Below are 15698 nucleotides of genomic sequence, written 5' to 3' on the forward strand. Positions count from 1 at the left end.
TGCTGGCATCCTGATTCAAAGAAAAGGTGTTCTTTGACAGTCCCTTAATGAAGGCACTGAATAAGTCCATGTTTTCCCGTGACTGAAGCCTGTAACCCTAAGCCAGTAGTGTTACACCGTAACAACTCCCTCTGAGGCCTTTTTGATCTGATACACCAACTGCTACATTGTATTTCCACGTTGACCAAACACAGTCCTGGCAAGAGCTACCCCGGCTCTTCACCAGCGGTTCTAGAACATCTTTTCCTGTTAGAATAATTGGCTCCAGACATTAGAAAAGACGCTTAAGTCCCCCTTACAATATCCTCCCACCAAGTAGCCATAGTTGAGCACCTCCAGTAAGCACGAGTGCCCCTCCTTTGAAAGTGGGTATTTTATCTTTGATTAGCCTTGTTGAAAAGTTTTTCCTACCTTGAGAGCTAAAATGCTGTATCCTGCATCTCCTTCTTAATGGGTTCCATTTCTCCCCTTTAGACTTCAGATCATGCCCAACTCCAAGGAATCCAGGACAAGCATGCTCAGTGCTCCTAAGCTGCTCCGTATATGACTCTGTTAATATCCACTCACCAGCATTTTAAGGGCCTCTTTATGGTGCATCCCAGCTTGTCTAGAGCTCTCTTAATTGTGATGCCCAGGAATGACTGGGATGTCCTGTTGAGTGCAGAGAGGAGAGACTGCCTGCCACCTCTTTCTCGGTCTTGTGCTTCTATTAGCATAGCTCAAGATACGAAAGTACTCATTTGCAACAGTCACATCACGTTGTCAAATCAGGTTGAGCATACTGTCAACTAAAATTCATAGAGCTTATGCAATATGTAAACACCATGACCATCCCACAGTCCCTGGTCAGCTGCCAGTCTCTCTGTCCCTGCAGGTCCAGCACCTCATAAACTCTCAGGAGAACGAAGTAACACAGATGCTTCCTCCTCCCTTTGAGGTTTCTTGCTCCTTCTCTCTGCTCTCACCACACCCAGTTCTTGTCTGACCCCACCTGTTTAACTGGTTGAAAGAAGGAAGGCAATCTGCCCTTGGCTGACTTTAAGGAACTGTAAATAAATAAGACTTTATTTGCGGGGGGGGGGGGGGCTCCAAAATCACTGCAGATGGTGACTACAGCCATGAAATTAAAAGACACTTGCTCCTTGGAAGAAAAGCTATGACCAACCTAAACCGCATATTAAAAAGCAGAGACATTACTTTGCCAACAAAGGTCCGTCTAGTCAAGGCTATGGTTTTTCCAGTGGTCATGTATGGATGTGAGAGTTGGACTATGAAGAAAGCTGAGCGCCGAAGAATGGATGCTTTTGAACTGTGGTGTTGGAGAAGATTCTTGAGAGTCTCTTGGACTGCAAGGAGATCCAACCAGTCCATCCTAAAGGAGATCAGTACTGAATATTCATTGGAAGGACTGATGCTGAAGCTGAAACGCCAATACTTTGGCCACCTGAGGCAAAGAACTGGCTCATTTGAAAAGACCCTGATGCTGGGAAAGATTGAAACCAGGAGGAGAAGGGGAAGACAGAGGATAAGATGGTTGGATGGCATCACCGACTCAATGGACATGAGTTTGAGTAAACTCCAGGAGTTGGTGATGGACAGGGAGTCCTGGCATGCTGCAGTCCATGGGGTCTCAAAGAGTCAGACACGACTGAGTGACTGAACTGAACTGAACTAAAATAAGCCCAATTGTCAGTGAGCCACAGAAACTCATAAAGTTCTCTATGTAACAAAAGTTGCTATACTTTCCACCTATACAGTTCACTTTTATTGCTGATTTAAATTATCCCTCTGAGAACACTCTTTGTGGGTGACAGGGTGTGGCTGGCTGGGTTGTTCCTCACTATAATGAAAGTCTGTGTTAGAACCAGCCAGGCAACTGGCTTTTTCTGCCTTACCCAAACACAGTCTAGTACATTGGCAAATTCCAAGGATACGAAGCCATTAGAGAAAGAAATCTCCCACTCACCTGGTTGCCTTTACTCAAAAAACTGAAGTTACTCCCTAGCCCATGATCAAGGATGCAAGCATGGAGTCATGCTTCTTGGAATACCCCATGGGCTATACAGTTCTCAAACCAAGAGTTGGACTGGGCACTGATATGGAGCCAGAATTTGGAATGTGAACCACCAAAGGGGTGGGAAAGCACATGGGGAAATGGTCCAGCTGCAGCTGCTGAGATTCAATTATATCTGAAGGCACAACAAGGTTCTTGGACAATATAGCAATAATCTGCAGTCCCAGAAGTTGACTAGAATCAGTAGTCAGCATCAATGCGGAGACGGGGGCATTACTGACTCATTATGCTCATTATGAGCACAGTTTGATTCCTGTCTTTTGGATCTTAGTTGTTTTCACTTTACCAATGAAGACTCAGACTCCAGGAGGCTGTGGAACTCACTCACTGTATCCTCGGACAGAAATAGGATTCAAACCCAAGTCTGTGTAACGTGAAGGCCTGTGTTGATTCACTGTGTTGTATTATCTACGCAGGTGTCCTTTGGGGGCATTCAGGACACAGGAATGCTGCATGAGTAGCAGGGATCTTTGAGAAATTTGGGTAGACAAACAGAACATTAGCATCCGGAAGGTCTGTTCAGTGCCTAACAGGACTGCAGTCCATGAGAAAAGAGTGGGGGGAAAAAATCAAAAGAACACAATGTTACTTCCTGTACATGGGCTCAGGGTTGGATATGATTCACAGGGGAGGAAGACAGGGGCTCATTTCCAGAATGCAAGTGAACAAGAGACATCTAGCTATTAGAATTGGGGTGCCAGATTGGAGCCCAACTAGCAGAGGTAGTTCTCAGGTGGCACTAGTGGTAAAGAACCCACCTGCCAATGCAGGAGACGTAAGAGACATGGGTTTGATCCCTGGGTCAGGAAGATCCCCTGGAGGAGGGCATGACCCACTCCAGTATTCTTGCCTGGAGAATTCAATGGACAGAGGAGCCTAGTGGGCTGCCATCCATGGGACTGCAAAAGAGTCAGACGACTGAGCAACTAACACACACACATACACGCATTTAACACAGAGGTAGTTAAAAGTAGAATATCAGAACAGCATATAAAAGCAACAGAATCAACTATTAGAAGTTATAGGCCAGGGTAACAAGGTTGCCAAATACAAGATCAGTTTCTAAAAATCAGATGTTTCTACTTCAGCAATAAGCACCCAGGAAATATAATAGACCATAAGAGACCATTCACAATATCAATAAAACTCTAAAGCATAATATTAAGAATTAACCTAGCAACTTACAAGATCTTTATGGAGAAAATTTTTAAGTTCTATTTAAGGACATAAAAGAAGATTGAATAAATGAAGACATACTAGGGATAGGATGACTTTACAGTATAAAAAATGTCCATTTAATCTTTAAATTCAATGTTATACCAACCAATATTCCAATAGGAACTCAAATTTTAAGAAACTTCAATAAAGTTCAATAAAGAAAACTTCAATAAAGAAAAATCAAATGTTAAATAAATCAAATCAATTTTGAAAAACAAGAGCAAAGAGAGAAAACCTACCCTGGCAGATAGTATGTCATTACTACATAGTGATAAAAATAGCATGCTTCTTGTACAGGAACAAACAGAACAGCCACACAAAATAGAAGCAGACCCTGGCACCTCAATATATGTAAATATGGGACTGCAAATTAACGAGAAAAGTTGCAAATTATTTAGAAGATGGTTTTGGGAAAATGAGCTTAATTTATGAACAAAAAATAGAGTTGAATGCCCCATGTCTACCATATTCAGAGTGAACTCCAAATTAATTAAAGATCTACATTTGAAAAGTAGGTAGAAAGTAGGAGAGATGTGGAAGAAAATCTTTATGTATGTGGGGTAGGGATTTACTTCATAGAACAAGATTGCAAAAGCACAAACCTTCAAACCAAAGACTAGGAGATTTGGCTGTATCCCCGTGGTTTTTCTTCAGAAGAACACCATGGAAAAAGTTAACAGCTGACAAATTGGAAGAAAACAGATATTCAAAAGCAGCAAGGGATTCATATCTAAAATATGTAAGTAACTTTTGCAAATCAATAAAAAGATATCAAAGAATCCAACATAATAATAAAAAAAGGGGGGTAGGAATAGGCAAAGTCACAGAGGGAGAAGCTAGAATGGCAAACATTCATAGAAGAGACGCTCAAACTCACTAGTAATGAGAGAATGGAAAGACAGATGGTGTGATATTGCCGATAGCCACTGGTTTGCTGGTATATATAGGAGTTGAAGGAGAGTCCTAATTTGTAGTGTTTGCTAATTTCCAAGGTACAAATACTCTCACCAGTGATGATTTCAAGCTTCCAGTGTGAAGCCACTGAGAAGTAATTGGGAAGAAGTGTGCTCCATCAGTTCTCATGGGTCAACTCCAACATGTCACTACTTTACCCATCAGCCTGGCAAAATTCAGAAAGATACTCTCCAGTGCTCACAAAGATATGGGGAAATGGGAATCTTCAAGCACTGTTGATGGGAATTTAAACTGCTAAATACATTCTGTAGAACAATCTGGTAATGTTTAGTGAAAAATTATCAGCATTCCTTATGACTCAGCAGCCACCTTTGTAGATACACCTCAGAGAAACCCTTACAAGGGTCCTGTAGGAATCTTGTTCATGTGGTTTCCACTAAGCCAATTTCTCATTTACTAGGTAATCTTATCCAGTCCATGGCTCTAAATACCGTCTCTATTTTCATGATTCCAAAACGTCTGCCTCCAGCCCTGAATTTCAGACATGTATTCAACTGCCTACTCAGCTTCTAATCTAGAATATGCTTTAGATTAATAGACATCTGTTCATTAATAGGCATCTCAAATATAACATGTTCAAAATAGAACCCTTCCCCATAACCTTCCCATGTCAGTAAATAGCAACTCTCCTCTGCTGTAGGCTCATAAAATTATCCTTCCTTCTTTCATATTTTTGGATTCTACAAAGCAAAGCCCCCCTTGTCATTATTTAAAAAAAAAGTTCATAACATAATTTATTAATGAAGAAATTCATCAACACCACTGAAATCCTTACAAATCAACAGCCACCAGAGATCCCAGGAACTTCCTACTGATGCTTTGTTTGGGCTTGCCTTTCCCTGATCTACCTCTTTTTCTTTCTCAGGACTTCAACTGGGGACTGCCTGCTGAAGATCTCATAAGCTTTATTAATCTGTGGGTCTCATTCCTGGTTGCACTTTCAAATCACCTGGATATCTTTCACAAAATACATAAACACTAAAGACCCTCAGATATTCTAGTTCAACTGATCTCGTTTAGATTCAGGCTATTCTATAAGTGTTTTCTCTCTTTTGTTAGCCTGCTTTCCAAGAAGACAATATCAAATGAATTTTTCAAAACCACCTTGTTCCTGTGTGTGACACCGCTTCTGGGGCCCTCCAGTTGGTGCCACTCACAAACATCATGTGACGCAACCACTTTTAAATTTTCTTTAGAGTCAAGCATAAAAGAAGAAGGAACAAAAGGAATTTGTCATAGCATCAGGATCAAAACTGCTACAGTTGTACAAGAGCTAAGTTATTCACACTGGTCACCCAAATTTTTGGAATTTCCTGGTAGCTCAGATGGTAAAGAATCTGCCTACAATGCAGGAAATGTGAGTTCAATCCCTGGGTTAGGATGATACCCTGGAGAAGGGAATAGCAACCCACCCCAGTATTCTTGCCTGGAGAATTCCATGGACAGAGGAGCCTGGCAGGCTACAGTCCATGGGGTTGCAGAGAGTTGGACATGACTGAGCAACTAACACACACACTCAAATTTTTGGCCACCAAGACACCTCCAGAAACATCTCTAGCACACCAAGACACCTCCAGAAACATCTCTAGCACACAAAAACAGCATCAGGCCAGTTTCAACTAGGAAGTTAGTTCTAATACGCATCCCACCCCCCCACCAAACATACACATTGAAACTGACTCTAATCAAGTTTATAGATATATCTATCATTCTATAGAAAATGTGAGGCATAAAGGAAAATCACAAACTTCGAAAGGATTCATTCAGCCAAATCCAAATTGTGGGAACTTCTCTAGGTTGAATAACCACTTCCAAAAAATAGTTAAGGGGAATTGGTATAAATCAAAAGAGACATAAGAGCTATCTCCACAACCTAAAATATCACACCCTGTCTGGATCTGGATTCAAACAAAGAAATATAAAAAAACTCTGGAGACAAGGGAAATTTAGTTCAAATTAGATATTAAATGATATCAAGTAATTTTGCTAATTTTGTTAGGTATAATAGTAACATGATTTTGTTTTTATTTAAAAAATTCTTATCTGATAGAGATTCATACTAAAGTATATTTATGATAAAATATTTAATATCTGGGATTTGCTTTAAAATGCTTCATTTTAAAATAAAAAAGTGTATGGTGGCAGGGATAGATGAAAAGAGAATGACAATGCATTGATAATTATTACAGCCAAATAATAGGAAAATTATTCTTTCTCCTTCTATGTAAGTTTGCAATTTTTTTCCCAATAAAAAGTTTTAAAAGAAGAAGCTTGAGGAGGGCAGAAGTTTTAGTCTATTTCTGTTACTGCTGTAGCTTCAGTACCTACAACAGTATCTGGCACATAGTAAAAATTTAATAAAATATTTGTTGATTGAATGGGCCTGGCTCTTTAAGATTTCTCAGTAATTTAGATCATTATATGCAAGGAATTTAGAAATCTCAGAAGTTGCCTTTGTATCACATGCATGCACATACTCTGAGGGGGGAGGCATTCATACACCAGTAAAGCTACATGAAGTTGTCTTTCCAGCAGACGTTTACAAAACCAATACAGTTTCACCCTTGTTCACTGTAAATCATCAGCTGCTTTAACAACATCTTTATTAGGGGTTGAGAATGTCAGACCCACTGGAGCTTCCTGAGTGTGGGTAGAAAGCAGCTTGCACCTTGTCAACAATGGATCGAATGACTCACCTAACAAAGAAAGCCACTGACAGGCCAATTAGCTGGTACTGAGTCATGGGAAAGTCTCCTTTGTGACAGAAACAGCACTGATAATAAAGTCGGTTCTATCATTCCATATCTAACTGTATTTACAACAGCAGGGAACAGCTCAAGTAAAAATGAATGTGAACTGCTTTTTCAGATGCACACAGGGCTCAACCCAAGAGGAATAAGTTATAGTCTCTCTTTTCAAAGCCCGTCAAAATTTTTCATGCAGAATCTTTATCATTATCAAGATAATCACAACCGTAACGCACTCCTGAAAGATAGTTATAAAGGCAACCAAACTGCATATTGATCCATTAAACCACCAGAAAAGTACACTGAGTGCCTCCTACCTTAAAGGCAGCCGTGATGTAAGATTGACTTGTTTTCTAGTAAAGGAGGGAGAGTGAGCAACCTGCGTTGGAAGCCCAGAATCATCAACCCTTACCTCTGAAACCCCAGCAAATCACTTAACTCCTCTGAGCCTTAATTTTCTCCTTTGTCAAATGACATAAAGAGGGCTTGCCTCCCTGTGATGCCTTGGGCACAAGGCTTGATGCAAAGTGACTGTTCAACAAATAGCTGGTTGAACACCCCAGTGTGTGGCTGGAGTGTGTGTGTGTGGCTATAAGACACGAGCAGGTGAAAAGAACATCAACCACCTGCCAAAGAAACAGTGTCAGTAACTAGGGATTTCCCAAGAGAAAGAGCACACTGCAGGATGAGGTCATCTGGAAAAGCTTCAAGGAGGGTATTTATTTATTTTGAAGCTATATATTTTTTTTAATCTATATTTATTTTGAAGTTATATATATATATATTTATCCTTGAAGCTGTACATATATTTTTAAAATTTTTGTTGGAGTACAGTTAATTTACAATGTTGTATTAGTTTCAGGTGTTCAGCAAAGTGAATCAGTTATGTGTATACACATATCCACTCTTTTTAAGATTCTTTTACCATATAGATCATTATGTAGTATTGAGTAGAATTCCCTGGGCTGTGCAGTAGGTCCTTATTAGTTATCTATGTTATATATAGCAGTGTTATATGTCAATCCCAATCTCCTGATTTATCCCTCCTCCCACCTTACCTCCTGGTAACCATAAGTCTGTTTTCTACATCAGTGACTCTATTTCGGTATTTTGTAGGTAAGTTCATTTGTACCCTTTTAAAATTTCTTTTTCCTTTTTGACCACGCTTCATGGCATGAACTTCCCCAACCAGGGATTAAACCCATGCCCCTTATAGTGGAAGTGCAGAATCTTAACCACTGGACCACCAGTAAAGTACTGTAGCCTTTTTTTTAGATTCCACATATAAGTGCTATCATATGATATTTGTCTTTCTCTGCCTGACTTACTTTACAAGGAAGAGATATATAAATGAGGAACTAGCATTTGCCAAGTGCTTAGTGTATGCTGTGTGTTGTTCTAGGCACTGACATGAATTATTGTACCCCTGAAGGAGAAATATTTTAGTTTCACTTTCTAGTTGGAGAAATCAGGGCATAGAGTGGTTAGATAACTTTCCCAAGATCGTGTAGTTAGTAGCAGAACCAGCCTTTGAACCCAGAGAGTCTAGTGCAAGAGAGTAAATACCTAATGATACTTCGCAAGAGAAAGACTTGGAGGCAGAAAAACTAAATTCTCGTTTGTTTGGAAGACAGTAAAGAGTCTAGGTGGAGAAGAGTCTATGGTGCCTACTGGTTGGAGATGAGCTGGAAAGGTAGGGTGGGGCTAAACCAGGAATGGTTTTGAATGTCACACTAACAGACTGAGAGCCTATCCTGTTGGGATGAGGAAAAGACACCTAGTTTCTAACGAGTTCTACAGATTCTAACAGATTCTAACGAGAATCTGTCAGCACTCTTCAAAATGGAAACTGCACCTAAGCTTTATGCCCCATATCTGGTATACTCTCTTAATACAAAGCCTGAAACAAAAGTGCATTTTAAAACTCAAGCATTTTGAAGTGAAATTTAGCACCTAAAAATAGCTACCTTGAGAGTCTTAGCCTTTACCAGTTCAATTTCAAACTTTTTTAAAATAGCAAATGATTTTTATAAATGATTTCTTTACACATAGCTTAGTTTTTGTATTTAACACATGCTCAATAATGACCTGCATTCAAAATGAGGTTGAGACAAGTTTTCAGATGCCCCTAGGGGATGGAAACTTACTATTTCTGCCTTTTCCATCATACCTCATAACCACTTTGCAGTATAACAAGAAGACCTGCATATCATCATTTTAAACACTTGGTTATTACATAATAATGTAATAATATACTAATATTTTGGATATGTGCCTATTGCACAAAAGCACTATCTCAGCAAAAAAAAATAAAACACCAGCCACTCGGCTTCCCTGGGTGCTGTCCATCCGGCAAGGTGCTGATGTGCTTGCTCCCACGATATGGCATTTCACTCCTCTTGGCGCCTTGGTTTCTGTTTCTCCAGCCTCACCCATGTCCTAACTCAGAATTCAAATAAGGAAGTCTCTCCAAGTTCAGCTTGTCATGTGAGGCACCACACACCTAATAAGGAGCTGCATTTGCACCAGTTTAGAGGCACTGCTGCTATTGATAGTAACAAAAGACTAGCATCTTTGCAAGCAAGATGGACCTGCGTGCCTCTGTTGCAAAGGCCACTGGCCATGCACAAATCTCAGTGGCATCTGAGACTGAGCATCTCCAAGCACACTGGTCCACACAGTCTTCAGCTCCTGCCATCCAAAGAGGCCCAAGAAAAGAGGTATGACAAGTGAGGGGAGCTCCTGGTTCTCCTTTGACAAGCATGTACTAAATAATTCTAAGTATCATAAATGCCATTAGATACTATCCCGAAATTAGGGACATTATAGTCTAACTTAGACAAAAAATTAAAATTCTCAAAAAAAAGGGGGGGGGGGAAGATAGGATTCTAGGCTTTGAAGTTAGATATAGGGTTTCCCTGGAACCAAGAGGGCTCCCGGGATATGGCACTTTCTGTTTTAAAGCCAGAACAGTACCAGGGATACCAGAACAAGTTGGTCACTCCACAGACAAATGAAAGTTGAAGTTTAATTAGTTTGGGGATCTTGAACAAATAAAATAACCTCTCAAAGACTCAGCTTCCTCATTTGTAAAATGGATATCAGAGTAATACCTACTATATCACATATTTCTTCTAAGAATTCAATAAGCTATTGTATAAAAAGAACTAAGCACAATGCATAGTATTTAATAATTGACCAACAAGTATTAATTCTGTATATACAATCAATAATACAAGATAGCTTGTAATGAAAGTCTGAATTAGTTGTTTGTAGAACTAAAAAAAAAAAAAAAAAATGAGATCCGAGATAACTGGATTAGGGAATTTCCTGGCGATTCAGTGGTTGAGATGTCATGCTTTCACTGCCAAGGGCCCGGGTTCAATCCCTGGTCAGGGAACTAGGATCCCATAGGTCACACAGAACAGCCCCACAAAAAAGATAATTAGATCATGTAACAAGAAGTTTCCATATTGGTAGAGTGAGCAGATAAAAATAGGTTGCCCAATTCAATTTGAAATTCAGATAAACAAGGAATTTTTTCAGTGTAAGTATGTACTATACTTTAAAAAAATTATTTGTTATTTATCTGAAATTCAAATTTAACTGGATATCTGGATATTTTATTTGCTTGAAATGGCAACCCTAGATAGAGGAGGTAGAATTCAAATGTTCTTTAGAGGAAGAAGGAAGGGGAAATGCCAGGTAGAGGGATACACATGAGCAGCAGTGGACCGAAGACAGGAGCAATGCATGGGTCTTGTAAGTTTTTGGAGCAAACACCTTGGATCCAAGTTAAAGAGCCTAGATTTTGATGCAGAATATATGGGAGAGTTAGAGGTAAGGCACTGGAGTCCGGGGATAAGGTGAGAATCAAGATGAAGAGATGCTTCAGAGAAAGGATGAATAAGACTTTATGAAGGAGAAGAATGGATTCGATATTTTGAACCTGAGTCACTATGAAAGGGACTATGCAGCCAAGGAGATCAAGTATGTGGCCACCTTTATAGTCTGGTAGGTAGTCTGAACTCAGCTGGTGGTAACAGGAATAGAGGGGTGGGAAGAGTTAGATGCAGAGAGACATTATGAAGGAAGACAATGTCTGTGGAGAAATTATTGACTAAAATTCTGAATGTGAATGTATACTTTCACTGTGAAAAAAATTTTTTTAATCCCTTCAGGGACATTATTGGTGACCTGAATAAGCGGCCTCTTGAGGTCATGTATGGAAGTGATAGTTGGACTTTGAAGAAAGGTGAGCGCTGAAGAATTGATGCTTTTGCACTGTGGTGTTGGAGAAGACTCTTGAGAGTCCCTTGGACTGCAAGGAGATACAACCAGTCTATACTGAAGGAGATCAGCCCTGGGATTTCTTTGGAAGGAATGATGCTTAAAGCTGAAACTCCAGTACTTTGGCCACCTCATGCGAAGAGTTGACTCATTGGAAAAGAATCTGATGCTGGGAGGGATTGGGGGCAAGAGGAGAAAGGGATGACAGAGGATGAGATGGCTGGATGGCATCACCGACTCGATGGATGTGAGTCTGGGTGAACTCTGGGAGTTGGTAATGGACAGGGAGGCCTGGCATGCTGCACTTCATGGGGTTGCAAAGAGTCAGACACGACTGAGCAACTGAACTGAGCTGAACTGAACTGAGGTAAGTTAACTCAGACCAAGAAGAGAAAAAAATACAAAAACTGTATTTAATGTCCTATCTGCTCTTCTCTTAGTAGTAAGAAGACATTAAAGCTATGGGTTTCATGCTTTTCCCTCCTGGCTTTCCCCACTCTTCAGAGACCCCACAGAGGTCTCTGCCTGCCAGAAGTGACAGAGACTTTCAAAGAAAGTGAGTTCAATGCAGCCAGACAGTGGAGCCTAGGGAACTCAGGGCAACTTCCCAGGGGGTCTGTGTCACTAATTTTGACCTCTCAAGCAAGTTACTTTCTTCCTGATGTGTGTACATGAAATTCCACTCTTGTACCAAATGAAAAAGCTACAGACCCTTTTGGTAGCTTTTCCCCAGTGTTTCGCTTTTAGAAACACTCACTAGAATGAGCCTGTAATTTTGACTCAGGGAAGCAAAGGGTTCAAAATACCTACCCTGAGGTATATGTGAAAATCAAATCCCAATGATCCCAAAAGAACCCCTAAAATCCACCAAATTCTGGCAAGACTTTGGAATATCTGGAAATCTCATTCTTTTTTTTTGTTGTTGTTCTTCAATTTTATTTTATTTTTAAACTTTACATAATTGTATTACTTTTGCCAAATATCAAAATGAATCCGCCACAGGTATACATGTATTCCCCATCCTGAACCCTCCTCCCTCCTCCCTCCCCATTCCATCCCTCTGGGTCGTCCCAGTGCACCAGCCCCAAGCATCCAGTATCGTGCATCGAACCTGGACTGGCAACTCGTTTCATACATGATATTACACATGTTTCAATGCCATTCTCCCAAATCTTCCCACCCTCTCCCTCTCCCACAGAGTCCAAAAGACTGTTCTATACATCAGTGTCTCTTTTGCTGTCTCGTACACAGGGTTATTGTTACCATCTTTCTAAATTCCATATATATGCATTAGTATACTGTATTGGTGTTTTTCTTTCTGGCTTACTTCACTCTGTACAATAGGCTCCAGTTTCATCCACCTCATTAGAACCGATTCAAATGTATTCTTTTTAATGGCTGAGTAATACTCCATTGTGTATATGTACCACAGCTTTCTTATCCATTCATCTGCTGATGGACATCTAGGTTGCTTCCATGTCCTGGGTACCATTTCACACCAGTCAGAATGGCTGCGATCCAAAAGTCTACAAGTAATAAATGCTGGAGAGGGTGTGGAGAAAAGGGAACCCTCTTACACTGTTGGTGGGAATGCAAACTAGTACAGCCACTATGGAGAACAGTGTGGAGATTCCTTAAAAAACTGGAAATAGAACTGCCTTATGATCCAGAAATCCCACTGCTGGGCATACACACTGAGGAAACCAGAAGGGAAAGAGACACGTGTACCCCAATGTTCATCGCAGCACTGTTTATAATAGCCAGGACATGGAAATCTCATTCTTTTCTGATGGGACTGAAAAATGGTACAACCACTTTGAAACCCAGTTTGGTAGCTTTTTCCGAAGCTAAATATAGTGTTACCAAATGATACAGCAGTCTCACTCCAAGATGCACACTCAAGTGATTTGAAAACATACATCCATACAGAACATGCACATAGATGTTTATAGCAGCTTTATTTATACAAAATTGGAAACAACTAAGACATCCTTCAATAAGTGAATGGATAAACAAATTGTGGTACAATGGAATATTATTCGGCAATAAAATGCAGTGAGCTATCAAGCCACACAAAGACTTGGGGGAATCTTAAATGTATATTGTTAAGTGAAAAAAGCTAGTCTGAAAAAGTGACATATATGATTTCAACTATATAACATACTGTAAAAGGCAAAACTGGAGACAGTAAAAAGATCATTGGTTGCCAGAGGCTGGGGAAGGAGGGAAGAAAGGACAAATAGATGAGGCATGGGGATTTTTAAGAGCAGTGAAATTATTTTTTAGATATTATAATGGTGAAGACACAACATTATGCATTTGTCAAAACTCATAGACTGTACAACACAAAGAATTAACTCTAATGTAAACTATGGACTTTAATTAAAAATAATACATTAATATTGGCTTATCAGTTATAAAAGGGAATAAAGGGTGGATTTTGAAGCTTTTTTACTACTCCTTTCAGGTTTTTAGCACTGAACTGACATTTTGACTTTTTGATGCAATTATAAAAGAGGATGCATTTCTGTAAAACATGTCTAAACTGCCTCATAGTATATGTCCAATCACTGAAACCCCTGTTAATTTGTCTAAAATAATAGTATGCGGGGTTGCCCAGTGATTAGGATTCCACGCTTCCATTGCAGGGGGCACGGGCTCAACCCCTGCTCTGGGAATTAGGACAGAGGAATCTGTCGTGCTACCATCCATGAGGTCGCAAAGAGTTGGGCTACCATCCATGAGGTCGCAAAGAGTTGGAGATGACCTAGCAACTGAACAACAAAGCCACGAGGTGTGGCCAAAAATAAATAAATTAATTTAAATTAGAAAATTAAATAACAGTGTGCTTTGTCCAGGACACTCACCTATGCCTTAACCAGAAATGAGATTTCAAGAGAGGCCCAGGTGGGCACAAGATTCATTTCATGATGAAACTTACCCAAATCATGTCACGGTCTTCTCAACATCACCCAGAAAAAAAACTTTCAATTTCTCATGGGGCTTCCTCAACAAGAGCACAAATTGTTTAGAGTGTTGGTTGGGAGTGTATGGAAAGCGGTGTTTTCATAATGGGCTCCCCTGGGCCCATATGCAGATTCCAATTGGAGAAAGCCTGGGTGGTGGTGGCAGGCTTCGATTTGCCTCCCTGGGGTGGAGTCTTCCTTTGAGTACTGCCAGCCTGCTTCCCTACAGGCAGCACATACACAATAATGACATTGCCCGTGGCGCTACGGATACCAGATTTAAAGGGCCAGAGGCCATCAGCTATGGCACTTAACCTGCCACTGAAGGTCCAGCAGCAATGGCAGAGGAGGGGGAATGGCCCGGCCCTTCATTTCATAGCAAGGAAGAGGGCTAGGAAACAGAGGAGACCCTCCCAAAGGGAGATGGGAGAATCGATACCCTGCCTCATTCTTCTCCCTCTCTCCAAGTTCCTGCCAATATCCCTCAGAAGCGGGAACCCTAAGGCCCTGTCCCACCCACCCCCAAACCCCCCAATCTCCCCTCAGCACTGAGTCTTGGCAGTGGGTCTAGAAGATATACTCAAGAAGATATTCACAGCAACCTGCAATTGCAGACTTCCTGCTTTTAGAATCATAGGGTTATAATCTGGACTGAATCTCTTCAGAACTTCAACAAATGTACTTGTTCCACCAACAAGCATTAACTCTGCTTTCTAATATAAAGGGAACATTTTGAACAGAAATTTGAAAGGATTTCATCATGATTTCTGATGATGAGACATTGTGTGGACCTTCCGCACTGTGGCCACAGATGCGGTAATAACTTGGAAGCACAGCCCATAATGATTCTGTGATCTATTCTTGAGACTTTACTGACACCTGGCTGCCTGGAATGATTAGAGCCAGTACAAATTTCACCGTCACTGACTCGAGTGTGCAAAAACATAATTTTCTCTATTCTCCTGTAATTGAGTGTAATCTCTGCCTTGAGTCTCCATTCTACCTCAAAGCAGAGAACATTTAATCTAGTTACTCTCAGATAAATTTGTTTGAATTCAGTCATTCTGTAGTCAATTCAAGTTTATAATTCAGTCAAAATTAGGTTGAAAATGTCCTCTCTTTTATCCTTGCTGCCCCCTTCTCTTCCCTGATCTCAGCTCCCTCAGCGCCTGCTTCTTACTCTTAGTCTATGCTGTCTGGCTCTGGCTGCAGCAGATGACTTGAGCTCCTTTGGATAGTTTGTGGGACACCAGCGGACTCCCATTTAATCCTCTCCTATTAAAAGTCTTCCCAGGTGGTGCTAGTGGTAAAGAACCTACCTGCCAATACAGGAGACATAAGAGAGGCAGGTTCAATCCCTGGGTCAGGAAGATCCCCTGGAGCAGGGCATGGCAACCTACTCCAGTATTCTTGCCTGGAGAATCCCAT

The sequence above is a fragment of the Bubalus kerabau genome, chromosome 11 (genome assembly GCF_029407905.1).
Source record: "Bubalus kerabau isolate K-KA32 ecotype Philippines breed swamp buffalo chromosome 11, PCC_UOA_SB_1v2, whole genome shotgun sequence".
Taxonomy (NCBI): Eukaryota; Metazoa; Chordata; class Mammalia; order Artiodactyla; family Bovidae; genus Bubalus; species Bubalus kerabau.